This window comes from Tenrec ecaudatus, chromosome 9 (genome assembly GCF_050624435.1).
Source record: "Tenrec ecaudatus isolate mTenEca1 chromosome 9, mTenEca1.hap1, whole genome shotgun sequence".
Classification (NCBI taxonomy): domain Eukaryota; kingdom Metazoa; phylum Chordata; class Mammalia; order Afrosoricida; family Tenrecidae; genus Tenrec; species Tenrec ecaudatus.
Window position 1 is genome coordinate 59133602 of NC_134538.1, and position 17060 is coordinate 59150661.

At 40.1% G+C, this 17060-nt stretch overlaps 1 pseudogene; it reads right to left on the minus strand.

Annotated features, from left to right (window-relative positions):
* Positions 1 to 1020: 1020 nt before the first annotated feature.
* LOC142457577 (small nucleolar RNA SNORA8) lies at positions 1021 to 1126 on the minus strand (annotated as a pseudogene).
* Between the last annotated feature and the right edge of the window lie 15934 nt (positions 1127 to 17060).

Consider the following 17060-nt stretch of genomic DNA (forward strand, 5'->3'; position numbering starts at 1 on the left):
TAAGGTGGCTGACTTTGCTCATGACATTGGCTATGACTGTGGATTTACTTGTGGGGTTGATTTCCTTCGTTCCTTTATGAGATGTTTGGGATGGCTTAGTCTCTGCTGCTCATCATGCAGGCACAAGGGGTTTGTCATGCTTTGCAGATGCAGAAGTAAGCAATAGTGTTCTTCCCCCCCACCCCCCCATTTCTAGACTTACCTAAACTCCCCAACATTTGAGCTGTCATCTGGATTTCTGAAAGTCTACTGGGGTGGTAGGTGGTGGGGTGGGATGAGAGGTTGTCACTAATCCACTCCATCCCTGACTGCAGGAATAGCAATGGGGACTTCTAGGATGCTCACCTTTTGGATACAGATCCCTTTTAGACTTGTGACTATCTGTTTTGTGTGTGTGTGTGGGGGGTGTTATCTATTTAAGACAAGCAGGGTAAGCACTCTTACAGAGACAGATACTGAACTGACAGTTCCTGGGGGGCATGGGAGGAGACGGGGGAGCCAACAATGATGGGTACAGGGGAATAGTAAATCTTTTAAAATTGATAGTGAGGAGGGAATAGTTTTTCTGGTCATGCTTATTCAACAGAAGTGTATCTGAGAGAAATTACTGAGAGGTGAACAATGGGTAAATATAATGCTGGGGTAGGCTGTTAAAAAAAGGAACAAATGAAAAATATAGATGTATTTGTGTGTGTGTGTGTGTGTGTGTGTGTGTGTGTGTGCAACATGGAAGCAGATGGGTTTGGATCTCTACTGAAATCATACCTCAGTAAAAGAATGGTTTATTTTAATAATGTGACCATGTATGATACATTCCTAACATGATCACTGAAGACAGTATAGGTGCCTAAGCAAATGTGGTGAAGAAAGCTGATGGTGCCCAGCTATTAAAAGATACAGCATCCTGGGGTCCTAACGAGTTGTAGTTCAACAAGTGGCCATCTAATATGGAAGCAATGAACTTGTAAATATAAATATTGAGGATGTTTAACTGTAGCAATTAATTTTTTCTTTTTTTTGAATTGTATCAATAGAAATACCAGGTTTAACATGCACAAAGCCATGAAAATCAACGATGCCAGATACTGACTTTCTATCGCACTGTAACAATTAATTTTTCATTGTCTAACATCTAAATGTATGATTCATTTATTTATAAGAGAACCAATTCACAGTTTATTATTTCATAATGCCTATGGAGTGTACAGGTGAGGGCAATATAACTACATGGAGCAACATATGAACAGAGAGGTCTTCAGGGCCATCCCCAATCAGAGCCAAATTGACACCCCCATGCTCCTCCCCCAGAAGTATGTGTTACAGAGGACAACACTAAACCTACAGGTTGAGGAGAGGTGCCTGCCTGCCATGTCCATACAGAAGCAAACCAAGAAGGAAAAAGAGACAGTGGTGAGAAACTGGACCCGATACTGGCACAGCAAGCCCTGACGATGACGTCCCTGCATGGAGCTGCTATGGCACAGAGAGGACTATAGGGCTGACAACAGCTTGAGACATGATGTCCCCTCACTGGAGCATCCCATGACAGAGTACAATACTGGCACACATGGTGTGAGTACGATCTGACCACCCCCACAGTGGGGCAAACCTAGAAGGGAACATAACAGATCAGAACAAAGCCAAGCCACAAAACCCCTAAAGGGCCCCCGATTAGACTTCAGGTTAGCAGGGGAAGTTCCCAGATAGTCATAAAAGTCAGCTGAGAGATGTGGACTTATGTATGCTTTTGTAAAACTAGTTTTTTTCTCTCTCTCTCCCTTTCAGTGTTTTGTCTCTGTTATTGTTGTCTTGCCTGCCTATGTAAGATAGACATGGGAAGCAAGCCCCAGGATAAAACAATAGGACCAAGAGTTCCAGAGGGACTTGGGAGGAGGAGAAGGAGGAGAAAAGGGGCATGAGCAAGCAAGGCCATAGACAGTGGAACAAAGCAACAAGGAGGAGGACTTAGACATCCCAGTGGTGTTGGAGCTACAGCAAGCTAGCTGAGAGGAATTGCTGAGAGGCCGAAGGGCTAGTTGAATGGTGGGACAAGAGGAAGATAAAAGGAAATAGAGGAATTATCTAGAAAGCAAAGCTATGGATGGAGGTATAAACATAGGTGTACATTTATGTAAATATATTAATTCATAAAAATAGAAGTATTGGCCTATGTACATATATTTATATGGCAATACATTTAGGAAATGAATGGGCCTCTGCTCAAGTCCTCCCTCAATGCAAGAGCACTATGTTCTAACAACCTGTCATTATGTGATGTTCACCCTCCCGTCATGATCACTGAAGACAAAATAGGTGCATAAGCAAATGTGGTGAAGAAAGCTGATAATGCCCGACTACGAAAAGATGTAGTGTCTGAGATTTTTAAGACATGAAGTTTAGCAAGCAGCCATCCTGCAGAGTTGGAGGAAGCACACCAGCCTGTGCAATTGTAAGGGGTCGATGGAAACAGGTAACAGGCACAAGAAGACCTGAGATAGTTACGGTTTACTGTGACAATCTGGCTGATAAACACGCTGGGTTAATTGAAGGGTGGAGGGATAAATGGCTCAGTGAGTCTCACCTTGCTAATTCTCGGGTCTCTTGCTTTGTGATGGTCGGACTAGGGTGCAAGTGCCTTAGCAAGTTCCCTGCTTCAGCTGACAAGGCTTACTTCCTGCAAGACATCCCTGAGGAGAAGCCACATGGACTTACCCTGATGAAGCCCTGGGTGCTGGAGCAGCCATGTGGAGACCCCTGCCAGCACTGAGATGCTTACACATTTACTGATTCAGCATTCCTCCTGAAGTTGGCATCATTGCATGTGTTTTGTGAGATTGAGGAGGAAATATAGATTGGCATCAGATATATGGGCTAATGTCGGACTTATGAGCTTAGACTGGACTGGGTTGGGAGGCTTTCTTAATGTACACTTACCTTTTATATAAAATTCTTTCTTATATACATATGAGTTTCTGTTGATTTGTTCCCTAGTTTATCCAGACTAACACAAGACCCAAACCAACAATAACAAAAGCCTATTATTGAAAATGAGGGCATTCAGAGAAGAGACTGCAACCCTTCTGTAGGCAATAGGACATCCCATCTCAGAAGGGTCACAAGGAAGGGATGAATCAACCAGGCACAGCATAGTACTAGTGAAGCACACAATATTCCTCTAGTTCTTCCTCTCCCCGACTATCATGACCCATGGTTTAATCTGGGTTGACTAGAGAAACAAATTCCTAGACACTCATATGTGTATAGGAGAAAGTTTTATATAAAGAGTAATAGCACATTATGAAAACACCCCAGGCCCATCCAAATCAAGTCCATAAGTCCAATATTACCCCATATGTCAATACTAGTCCATTAGTTCCAGATCAAGTCCATATGTCTGATATTACCCTATATGTTTATACTAGTCCATCAATTCCTCTTTAGACTCATGCAGTCATGCAACGACTCTGAATGCAGGAAGATCACAGGCCAGTGGGTGGGAAGTCTTGTGGATCCAGTGATGGTAGAATCATCTTAGCTATGGCATGAGTGTCCACGTGGCTCTTCCTGTTCCAGGGCTCTAGCACAGCTCCATGTGTCTTGTCAGCAGGAAAGACAAAGCAGAAAGTGTATGTGCCCTGCCTCCAGAGACCTATTTATCTCCATAGCACCTCCAAATGAGGTCATCAACCAGTAAGCCTCAAGTGGACACCAGATTATGTAACTACCACAACCCCAGTCCTGCCTTTCAGTTCTGGTTAGTCTGGAGTATATACACTGGGACAGATAGGAAGTCACAACCCATGGATTCCAGGTTAGATAAACCCCTCAGGAACAGAAATGGGAGTTGGGATACCAGGAGAGGGAACTTTGAGGAAGAAGGAGAGAAAAGTGGAACCAATTACAATGATCAATGTAGTTGCCCCCTCCTCTCTATCAGGGGGATGAAGAACAGAAATGTAGGTGAAGGGAGACAGGGGTCCGGGTAAGATATAAAAATAATAATGCTTTATAATTTATCAAGTGCTCACAAGGGTGGGAGTGGGTGGAAAAGAGGAGCTGATACCAGGGGCTCAAATTGAAAGTAAATGTTGAGAAAATGATGATGATGGCAGCATATGTACAAATATGGTTGATACAATTGATGTGTGGAATATTAGAAAAGCTGTAAGAACCTCCTATAAAGAAATTTTCAAAAAAAAAAAAAGAGAGAGATTAGTAGGCACCTTTGTTTGTGGTCTCACCAGAGTGAAATCAATGTATTAGCCAGGACTGGCCTTTCATCTTATTTCAGGGTTTTCTTCCAGGTGCATTCAGATTGTTAATAGAATTTAGTGTATTGCTGATCTTGGCTTAAAACTAAATATGAATAAATAAGAACACAAAATGAAACCTGTCACTCACATCAAAAAATTGGAGAATCACTGACTAAATATCTACGAGTACTTGCAGTTCTAAAAACCTAAGATTATGGCACTTACCTGACTCATCTCACTATTCTTATTTCACATTCCCATTTGGTTCTTCTTTTCTTTTTGTCCTAAGAAGGTCTATAGAGTTTGAGTCCTTTATGTCTTTTGCCAAATGTAGTTAATGGGTGTGACTCAGCTTCTGCACTTGGGGCTCAGAGTTTGTACAGTTGTACACCCTGATAGTGCAAGATTTTAGAAGAAAGCACTTATGTCAAAATTACATACTCGAAGTTCAAAACAAAGGTTACTACAATCAATTCGTCAAAAAATCTAATTGTGTACTACATTTGACTGAAGACATCATTTGGTGCTTCAGACTTTATCAGGGCTACTGGACACATCTGGCAGAAAAATTAACAGCTGCTGTCATGGTGCTCACATTTGAAACTCAGTTCTCAGAAAAGGCCTTTACGCCTGCGCAGAGATGTTCATAGATGAGCCACATACGTCTTTGAAATGGATAATTGGTCATTAGCTGATGATCTCACTTGCTATTATTTCATGAACAAAGAAGGTTTTCAACAGTATAGGTCAAATTGCCAAGAACACACATAAGTCAGAAAGCCTGGGTTGTTAACATAAGATTCCTGGTTGGAAATATTTTGTGGACCCTAAACTATATTTCTGAGTCCTTTTCTGCAGAAGCCCCCCGCCCCCAGGCACCCTCTCCCTCACACACTCACCCTTAAATTGCATTTTCTCAGCTCTCAAGAGTTTTATCTACTTTATTTTTATGGTCATAAGACTGATAACCACAGTACCACTTGGGAAACAAAATACAGTTATTCAAAGACTAAACTAAACACTAACAGAAATAATAAATGAGCATAGTAGTTTACACATATTTTTAAAATATTCTAAGACTAGGACTAATCTATGTAAACTTTTCTATAAGCTAAACAAAGCATTTGTCTGGCAAAAAAACTCGAAGCATGCCAGGAAAAACAAATATCCTTATGCCCTATTGGCAAATATGGGAATAATGGGTTTATTGTAATGTTTTTATGTACCTTTTAAAAAATGATCTCTTTACATTTCACTAAGTTTACTATATTTCCCTGCATTTAATCCCAACTCTACATTAAAATGGTTTTAATATTAACGAGACATGGAAAGATCAGTACAATGATGAGTAACAGTTTTCCCAGGAGTGCCATGAGGTCCATCTGCCAGATTTTGGGACTAGAGGGGATGAAATTTAGGGACTGGAGAGATGCTCACTACAGACAAGGCCAAACCAAAAGCCAAACACACTGCTATTGAGTCAGTGCTGACTCAAAGTGACCACCCTGTGGGTTTCCCCAAGTGATGGCAATTGTTTATGGGAGCAGAAAACCCAGACTTTCTCCCTCAGACCTGCTGGTGGTTTCACCCTGTAGACCACGCAGCCCACAGGCCAAGGCATAACCACTACAGAAAGTAACAAACATCTTGAAGCCGTAGGGAAACAGATAGCTATTAAGGCCAGAGTAAAAATGCAGAGAAATAGAAATCGTTAAGTACGAGAACATGGGGAAAGTCCACATGATACAAGACTGTTGCATCGAAGTCATCCTCTCCTCCCGATAAAATTGAGATCTTAATGAAATAAAAATCCATAGTGAAGAAGATATTCTTGGACTTCATTCTCTAGTACAAAATATAAATCTCTACGGATAACATTGGTTTGTGGCATCAGGATTGGAGGAAGTACTAATATCCTGCGATATGCAGATGACACAAACTTGTGAGGAAGACACAACTGTATATCATGATAACATCATGATAAACAGGGAAAGGTTAAAGTTATCAAGGGTTTTGTCTTATTTAAATCCACCATCAATACTCATGGAAGCAGCAATCAAGAGATTAAGAAAAAAATCATTGCATTACCTAAATCTACTGTACAAGATTTCTATTGAAGAGCAAGGTTTTTTTTGTGTGTGTGAGGATTAAGGTGTGCCTGACCCAAGCCATGGTATTTTCAGTCACCTAATAAGGCATATGAAATTTGGACATTGAATAAGGAAGACAAAAGAAGAATCGATGCATTTGAATCATGGTGCCAGAGAGGAATATTGAAAATACCGTGGACTAGTAAACGGACAACCCAGTCTGTCTTGGAAGCAGTATGGCTAGAGTGTTATTTGGAGGCCAGCATGGTGAGAGTTCTTCTGACATACTTTGGACATGGTGTCAGGAGAGATGAGTTCTTGGAGAAGGACATCATGTTTGGTAAAGTGCAGGGGCAGCAAAAATGAGGAAGGCCCTCAATGAGATGGCTTGCCACAGTGGGGACAACCGTGGGCTCAGACATAGGCTCAATTGTGAGGATGGCGCAGGACTGGACATTATTTCCTTCCGTTGTGCATAGGGTCACCATGGGAGAGACCTACGCGATAGCACCTAACACCCACAACTGGTTTGGAGAATAAACTCCGCATCACTAGGATTGCCTTGCTTCAGTCCAAATTGCCTTCTTATTGGTTAAGTGAATACAATTTTATCAGACGTGGTGGTGCCATGGCTGATCTTACACCAGTGACTTTTTGTAGACAAAAATCTGAAAACAAAAATGAAATCTAAACAAAGTTAATATATGATTTATGATCCATCTATGGACTGATCACTCAGACTATTAGGTCTAATGTCAAAAGAGAGCACACTGGTCATACAAGGGTCATGACTCACCTGCTATCTGAGCATGCTGCCTTTCAAACCCACCCAGAAGCTCCAGACAAGAAAATAGCTGGTGATCTGCTTTTGTAACGATGAGAGCCTAGAAAACCCTATGGGACAGTTCTACTCAGTCATATTCAGTCCTCATGGGTCAGATTCCAGTGGAGGGACACAACAACAAAATATTGAGGAACAGATATTAAAATGTATGCTTGAATGGGGAATTCAGCAATTTTTTTCTCTGCTTCAAAGGCTGTATTGAAAAGTCTCCAGAGCCTGAACATAATTACTATGTTAACTCACTTATCAAAAGCCACTAGAAACATGGCACTAGCTTTACTGACAATTCCAAGAACTTTGGCACTTCAGTTGTTTTTTAATTGGCCTGTACTGGCCCAATGCATCTGGCTATTCACAAACCATTGTGCTGTTCTTGAATAGACCAATTTCACCATATGGACTATTGTGTGAGCCACTCTGTGGAACTGGGGGCGTTTGTGTTTTTGAAATGATGCAATATTGGGTGTCGTTGTTTGTCAAATTACAAAAATTCAGGCTGTCGGGGGTACTTCTAAATCTGAGTGCCTACTTTTGAAATAAGCAAAACACAAGAGAGTGAGAAACAAGATCAACAACTTGAGGGGATCATCCTTCCATGTGATAAGGACATATACCATCAAGTTGAAGCCTAGATGGAGAGAGAGGTAAAATGTGAAGACATATGTTTGTTTATAATAGTTTGCATTCTGTTGGAGTAAACAACACTATATGTGCAACAATGTCCCTTTATAGCCTTAAAAATTACAGCCTGTGTTATTAACAAAAGATAAAGAGACTGAGAGAGAAAAAGATTGAGTGAGAATGGTAGAGGAAAATGGGAGTCGCCTAAATATGCTAAGGGAATTTTACATAAACAAAGAATATCAAGAGGGCCTTCTAGTTAATGATTTTTACAATAGAAACTGTTTGGTTTATGAGCATAGATATTTCACTGAGAGCAGATGTTACCTTTTATCTGTGTTACATTATCACCAGCTTCAGGATCTTCCCATTCAAAATGGCATTCTGTTTAAGTGGGTTTTAATTGCTACCAGTAATGAGTATTATAATTTCACCTAATCACAGAATGCTTAATCAAACAATCTGCCAAACAAAAATATTCAATACTTCAATAGGATTTTAAGGAAAGTGAAATTTCCTTAAATTTCAATGCTAATAAAATAGTATTAAAGATTATTCATTTGAAGTCGAGCAGGGGAGAGAGAGGCCAAAGAAGCCACCGAGAGGTGTGCCGTAGTATAGAGCTTAGGCCAGGGCAGGTGTTGGGCCATACATGAGTTAGATTGTAATCTCTTCTCCTTTTTACCCCGGGCTGGTGACATAGGCAATCATTGATAACATTTTCAGTGAGGAAAGCAGGAGTAGAACAAAAGTCAAGAACTTGATCTCTATCACAGAACTACACCTGTTTAGGTGAGGCCCAGTTCTCTGTGATAATAGAAAAATCACAGATTCACAAGCAAGTATTCTGGGGTTCAGAGTCCTGTTATGTGATTGTGGGCACAAAGTATTGCTTTGAGTCACGGTTTCCAAAATAAATGTCATCCTTGCTGGTAGATAGCCTTCAACCTGAGACACAGCAAGCGTGCACCAATCCAAACCATTACTGGCAGGCGACCATTTTATGTTCAAGCTCTCTTGGAGAGTTCACCAGCAGGGAATATATGAGGGAGTATGCCCCCCAAAACAGAATTGCTCTGGGCAGAGCAGAGCTTTCATAGTACGCATTCTTCTTGCTAGGCGAGAATTGAACGTGTTCCAAATTAGTGCACCAAGAGGCATTGCCTGGGAAGGTTCTCTCTCTGGTCACAGTACATTTTTTCATAAAAGCAGGGGTGTGAGGGGTGATATTGGGAGAGTAGAGGGTGAGTGGGTTGGAAAGGGGCAACCAATTACAAGGATCTACATGTGACCTTCCTGTGGGACGGACAACAGAGAAGGGGGTCAAGGGAGATGCCGGATAGGGCAAGATATGACAAAATAATAATCTATAAATTATCAAGGGCTCATGAGGGATGGAGGAGCGGGAAGGGAGGGGAAAAAAGAGGGCCTGATGCAAAGGGCTTAAGTGGAGAGCAAATGCTTTGAAAATGATTAGGGCAAAGAATGTACACATGTGCTTTATACAATTGATGTATGTATATGTATGGATTGTGATAAGAGTTGTATGAGCCCCTAATAAAATGTTGTTTTTAAAAAAGCATTTTGGCTCGAATCTTGTTTTTGTGATTGCCAGTTTAAGAGACCAGCGTGCAGCTATGAAAGTTTGTTTCAAAAAAAAAAAAAAGGAAGTTTGTTTCCTGCTCAGAATAAAATGCCACAGAAACTGTTGATGCTGAACACAACTTATAAGGGACAGCACGGTGGAAAAAAACCACTCAATTATACCAGTGGTTTTCTCATTTCAGAAAAGGTGCAATGTCGATTGAGGACAAGCCTCATACTGGATGTCCGTCGACTTCCTGAAGGGACAAAAATGTGGACTAGTCATGCACTTGGAGTTCTTTTCACCAGGTCAGACTGTTAATCAAGTTTTCTACTGAGAAGTTCTGGAAAGATTGTGCAACAATGTGCAAAACAGAAAGGCCTGACTTTTTGCAAATGGGGGCTGCGTTTGCCACCATCACAATGCACCTGCTTATGCAGCCATCTCAGCGCACCCTTTTCTGTCAAAACACAGCTTGCTCTTTTGCCCATGCAACTTATTCACCTGACATTGCTCCTTATGACTTCTTTTTGTTCCCGTGAATGAAGAGGAACATGAAAGGACAGTGATTAGATGCATACAATAGGTGAAGAAGAAAATGAGGGAGGTGCTATCCACCAGCCAAACTGAAGAATTTGGAAAAAAAAAATGTTTCCAAGAATGGAATTGTGGATTTGACAAATATATTCAGTGTATTGGAGATTACTTTGAAGATGATAAAGGTATTTTTTAAACTTAAATACATTACTTTGAAAAAAAATCCATACTGGGGCCAGGGGGAGGTACCAACTCATATACTACCATTTGATACTTTTGCATCTATTTTATTCAGGATTTAGAGGACCAAGATTAGAGTAGTGGACATACTATTTTAAAGAAGACTAAGCTACTACTTTAGAGGCCTTCCTCTTTGGCAAATATTTTGACATCACCACCCTTCATATTTTTCATTTGTTTCAATAGAATCATATGTCTGAAGGGAATGTTAGCCTTTTATTGGCTTAGTTTATCAGTTAGGCTCAATCCTCTCATTCTACTCTTAGTACCTTCACAGGGTGTTGTTATTGTATAGTATTATAAAAGGGGTGTCTCCAAAGTGGGTGCTTACCTTAAATATTTTGGTATCCCCAGAATTTTACACGATACTTGCCATGTACACACTCCACAAGGCTCTGTGAATAAAATAACATGATAAACATAAAATATTAACTTCCAAATAATTCACATGAAGTACTGTTTTAACAAACAATCATACTAATGTGAATGAGGGGGCCAAAGTGGAGATCCAAAACTCATCTGTAGACAATTGGACATCCCCTCACAGAAGAGTCACAAGTAAAGGATAAGTCAGCCATGGTACAGTATAGCACTGGTGCAACATACATTTCTCTAGTTCCTTAATGCTTCCTCCCCAACCCCCTAGCATGACCCCAGTTTTACCTTACAATTTAGGCTAGACCAGAGTATGTACACTGGTACAGATAAGAGCTCTCAGCACATGGAATCCAGGACAGAACATAATAATTTATAATTTATCCACTCTTCACAAGGGTGGGTGGGGGGAGGAGGGAAAAAAAGAGGAGCTGATACCAAGAACTGAAATAGAAAGTAAATGTTTAGAAAATGATGATGACAACATATGTATAAATATGTTTGATCCAATTGATGTACGGATTGTTATAAGAGTTGTAAGAGTCCCCAATAAGATGATCTTTAAAAAAATGCTTTCAGTACTTAAATGTAGGTTTCAGTACTTTATGAGTACTTAAATGAGGTAGGTTTCAGTACTTTATGGGAATGGACAAGAGAGCTGTAGCATGTCTGTAGAAGACTACACTTCCATTATCTTCCACCTCAAAAGATTTTGATTACACCACATTTAGATTACACCTGATTATGTTTAGAGGCCAGAATTTTAACTATAAATTTGAATTTTACTTTAAATATCATTACTGTTGAGGAAGGGCAGTGATTACATATATCTAGGATATTTAAAATAGATTGGGGAATAAAACATTGAAGGAAGTAAAATTAAAAACACAAGAATCATTGTCGATTTAAGTTGTTAGTGTTGTTAGGCTCAGTGTCATCATTTTCACCTCATAATGATCCTACATGAGACAGACCCCAAACTGCCCCATCCTGTGCCATCTCACACTTGTTAAATTTCAGCTGCTCATTTCAGAAATGATGTCAGTATATTCTCTTGAAGGGCTTCTTCTTTTTGCTGACTCTCTACCTCACCACGCATGATCCTCTTCTTCAGGGACTGATCCCTTTTGACCACCTGCTGAAAATACATAAGATGAAGTCTCCCCACCTTAAATCCTAGGGAACATTCTGAATGCACTTCTCCCAAGACAGATTTGCTTGTCATTTTACTAGTCCATGGGATTTTCAATATTCTTTATAAATGCCATGATTCAGTGGCATCAGTTCTATAGGCATCCTTACTCATTGCCCAACTTTTTCACATGCTTTTGCGTGGTGTGTAAATGCCATGGCTTGGATCAGGCATACCTTATGCCTTAAAATAAAATCCAAGCTTTTTAAGGCATTAAAGACATATCATGCTGTAGATTTGCCCAACAAAAGGAGTAGTCTGATTTATTGACAACTACGTCTAACAGTGTTGATTGAATATCCAAGCAAAATTAAATACTTGACATTTCCACCTTTTCATAGTTTATCATGATATTGTCTTTGATTCATTTGTGAGAATTTTTGTTTATTTCTATTCAGTTGCAAACCATACTGAGATTGTAAAGGTTTATTGTGTCAACCTGACCAAGAGGGCAGAGAGATAAATGACTCAGTGAGCCTCGCCTTTCGAGTTCTCATACTCTCTAATGGTTGGACTAGGGTGCAGCTGCCTTAGCCAGTTCCCTGTTTCAGCTGGTAAGGCTCACTTCCTGCAAGGCCCCCCAAAGGAGAAGCCACATGAGCCTGACCTTTCCCAATGCAGCCCTGAGTGCTGGAACATCCGTGAGGAGACCCCTGCCAGCGCAGAGATACTTACACGTTCACTGATTCAGCTTTCCTCCTGCAGTTGGCATCATTGCATGTGTTTTGTGAGATCTATATATATGAGTTTCTGTGGATTTGTTTCTTTAATTTACACAGACTAATGCACATACTAAAGGCTACAGTCCTTAATTATAATTAACAAGAGCTTTAAGTTCTCCTCACAGTAGGGTTGTTCCATCTACATATTGCAGATTGTTAACAAGTCTTCCTCCATTTCTGATGCTTTGTTTCTCTGATACTCCAGCTTTTCAGATTATTTTCTCTGTGTGCAGACTGAGTATCACGATACAACCTTGACACCCAATTTTTCTGATGTTAAATCATACATTTTTTTCTTGTTTGAATAGCTGTTTCTTGGGCCATGTGTAAGTTTTACAAGAGCACAGTGAAGTATTTTGGAATTCCCTTTTTTAAAAAAATGTTATCCATAGCTTATGATAATTGACAGTCTAATGCATTTCCATTGTCAATAAAACACAAGTAAATATTTTTCTAATCTTCTCTGCTTTAAGTACTATCTATCTGATTCCAGGCCTGATATCCCTTGACATATTTTCTTTGGACTCCCACTTGAATTTCTACCTATTAAATTTGTGCTTCAACTTTTGTTGAATTATCTTCAGCAAAATTTACTTACATGCGTTATTAACGATACTCCACACTCTGTTGAGTAATTTTTTCCTTTGGAATGAGCACAAAACACCTCTCTTTTAGTTGGTTGGCCAACTACTTCCAAATTTACTGGTTTAGAGGAGTGAGTGCTTCTGGTGTTTCATCAGCTTATTGAAGCCTTTCCACTGGTATCCTGTCAATTCCCAGAGCCTTGTGTTTCACCAATGCCTTGAGTGTAACTTGAACTTCTTCCTCCAGTGTTTCTTGCTTATAAAGACACTACCGCTTGAAATGGCTTAATGTCAACCTGAAGTTCTTTTTGCTCCAGTGATTTTGTATTTTTTCCATGTTTTTTTGATGCTTCATGCACCTGTCAAGTTTCCATTGTACAGTCACCACTTAAATTGATGAAAAAAAATATTTGTAATGAAAGGCTCATTGGTCTTGCAAAATTTTAATCATGAAATATCCACCTTTGTTTCTATCACCAAGACCATATTTTCCAACAACGATATGTCCCAACCCCTGGTCCTCCATCTTTGGGGCCAATTGAAATGTAGTCAATTACTTAATAAGCACTTCTGGACACTAGCCCCTTTGCTATACTCCCTTGTGGGATGCATGGTGAATTCCAGCCCTAATCCCTGTGGTTATAGTCCAATCCTGGTGGGAGTTCTCTGTCACAGAATTTGGGTTGGATTTCTCATAATGTCACCATGAGTAAGAATTGAATTGATAGCAGTAAGTTGATTTTTAGTTTGATCATTAGTCGCTACATTACACCAAACCAAACTCACTGCCAGGTCAATCCCAACTCAGAGTGACCTTATTGGACAGGGTAGAACTGCCTCAATAGATTTCCGTGACCATAACTCTTTACAGGATTAGAAAGCCCTGCTTTTCATCTGTGGAGCAACTGTTGGTTTCGAACTGCAGACCTTGTGGATTGTAGCCTAATGTTTATCCAATAATCACAAGGGTTCCTTTCTAGAGGGTGTGAATTAAGCCACCACCTTTTGTTTTCCTTGGGGGAAATGGTTGACTGAAAGACATAAACCACATCTCGCTCAAAGCCATTCCTGTGTATAAGAGCCATCTCAGAAGCAGGAATACAGAGGGAAATACCAGGACCACAATCCAGCCTGAGGTCAGAAGCAAGGGCAAGGAAATCATGAGAAGGGCAGAGGAGCAGCACTGAAACCATGAACTGGGAGGTAAAGCTTCATGCTTGTCTCCTGGCCAAGAAGGCAAAGAGGCCACAGTAACATGTGGCTGAGCAGCTGAGGATCAGAGAGAGACTGATTGCTGGCTGAGAAGGAGCATTGCTGTGGAACAAGGACTCTATCCTTATTAGTGGATCCTGACTTGTGGTCTTCATTAACTTCCCTAATACACCCTGGTGTGGCCATTGAGACAAATGACCAAACCCCACATAGAAGCAGAGTGCTGTGGCTGGATTGGTTGTTGTCAGAATCTGTAAAGAAGGATGGAGATTAGAGGTATGTCTGACACCTGCCTGGTGGCACTTGAGAAACTATAGGAGGCCAGATATGGACCTTCTGTCAACTCCCACCAATTTTTACATTCCAATTGCCATTAACTATCAGTGCATTTTTTCCTCCTAGGCAAAACCACCAATTCTATTTAATTTTCAAGAAAGCTTTAAAATAAATGTGTTATCTTTTTAAGCTATAGTGTGCTTTTTATTTATTTAATTTTTATTACACCTACATTTTTTAATATGGTGAAACACAGATTCTGAAATCGTTCCAATACAAGGTAAATGAATCTCATTTTTACAGAATATTGTTTGGTTCTTAATGTACATGATTAACTAAAACTGTTAAAATGAACATTTGGTATTTTTCAGATTGTACTCAAACACTGCTGTGCATCTTTTTTATTGGTGTTGGTCTTTTGTGATTAGCTTTATTAACAATAGAACGTATGCATGCAGTCTTAAATGTTATTCTAGTTTTAATATTCATAGTGTTTGCTTGAGGTCAAAGCAACAAATAGTCAAGCCTACCTAAATGAGAAAAGAATGAAATGAGATTCCCCTTTTATATAATCAGCTAAATTCTTTTTTAAGAGCACAAAGTTAATATTGAGGATTTAAGAACATAGATTTCTAATGCTGCTATCAATTCAGCATATTCCTTAGGTCACAGCACTTCCTATTAGCCTTGCTTGTTGGAGAGCAATGAATCTTTTGAACCATTTTCCCTCAGCCTCTGATTTTTCAATAAATAAATTTGGATGGGTGAGTTAGTTTATTGTGCTAACCTGGCCTATAAACACATGTAGGGTTAATTGAAGGACGGAGGGATAAATGGTTCAGAGAATCTCAACTTTGGAGTTCTCGAAGTCTCTTGCTTTGTGATGGTCAGACCAGGATGCAGCTGCCTTAGCCAGTCCCCTGCTTGAGCTTGCAAGTCTGACTTCTTGCATGACATCTCCAAGGAGAAGCTGCATGGACCTACCCTGATGCAGCCCTGGGTGCTGGAGAAGTCATATGGAGACCCCTGCCAGCACTGAAATGCTTACACACTCACTGACTGGGCTTTCCTCCTGCACTTGGTGTCATAGCTTGTGTTCTGTGAGATGGAGGAGGACTTTGTGGATTGGTGTCGGACATATGGGTTAATGTTGGACTTGTGGGTCTGGTCAGCACTGGTTGGGATGTTTTCTTGATGTGCACTTACCCTTTTTTTGTTGTTGTTGTTGGTAACTGTGTTTTTTTTTTTTATTTTAACAATTTATTGGGGCTCATACAATTCTTTTCACAGTTCATACATATACATACATCAATTGTATAAAGCACATCTGTACAGTCTTTGCCCTAATCATTTTTTTCTCTTTTCTTCTTTTACATTTTATTAGGGACTCATACAACTCTTACCACAATCCATACATATACATACATCAATTGTATAAAGAACATCCATACATTCCCTGCCCCAATCATTCTCAAGGCATTTGCTCTCCACTTAAGCCCCTTGCATCAGGTCCTCTTTCCCCCCCCCCTCCCCATTCCCCCCTCCCTCATATGCCCTTGGTAATTTATACATCGTTATTTTGTCATATCTTGCCCTATCCGGAGTCTCCCTTCCCCCCTTCTCTGCTGTCCCTCTCCCAAGGAAGAGGTCACATGTGGATCCTTATAAAACTCTCTCTTATACATGAGTTTCTGTGGATTTGTTTCTCTAAAGTACCCAGACTAACACAATGGGCCAGAGAATGGTCTCTCAGTACATGATCACTGTAGGGAGGCTACTAGGTGCTACATTTTGCAACACTTGGGAGGTCAGCCACCGCTGGTGCTGGTCCTAGAGCTGCAGTTGCAGGCTGCTTTGCACTAGGTTCCACTGACTACGAGGTTCCACTCCCGTTTTGACTTCCTTACTTGATCTAAATGTTTGCTGAAGAACAGAATCACCTTCAGTAGCTTGAATGTCTTTGACTCTTTTTACTTTTCCTACCATGTGGTTTCACGTTCCTCCTTTCTTCCTTGTACTTCGTCCTCATTTCTTCATGATGCTTGCAGTTGCTCCTTCTCATTTTCAGTTAGGCCTATCTGCAAATAAAGGTCCTGAGGCTGAATTTTATGTATTCCCCAGACATATTTTGAGTGCCCTCCAACCTGAGAGGCATATCTTCCGTGAGTATATCTAACAATGTTCTGTAATTCATAAGTATTTCACTGGCTAATTCCCCAGAAGTGAACGGCATATTCTGTCCTCATAGGATATCTTGTAAGTTCCATTGAACTTGCTCACCATGGGTGATCCTGCTGGCTTTTGAAATACGATGACAAAGCTTCCAGCATCAAAGCAAAACACGGTAAATATAGTGTGGCAAATTGAAAGACAAGTGTTTGGGATTACTAAAGGCTAAATAAGCATGATTTTCCTTTACCCTTGTATAATGATAAATCTGAAAGATCAATTTTACTCATATTAATTTGTTTTAAACTAATTTTCAACAAACATTATGCAACTTAAAAGAATGAATGTGTTTGGTAAAAG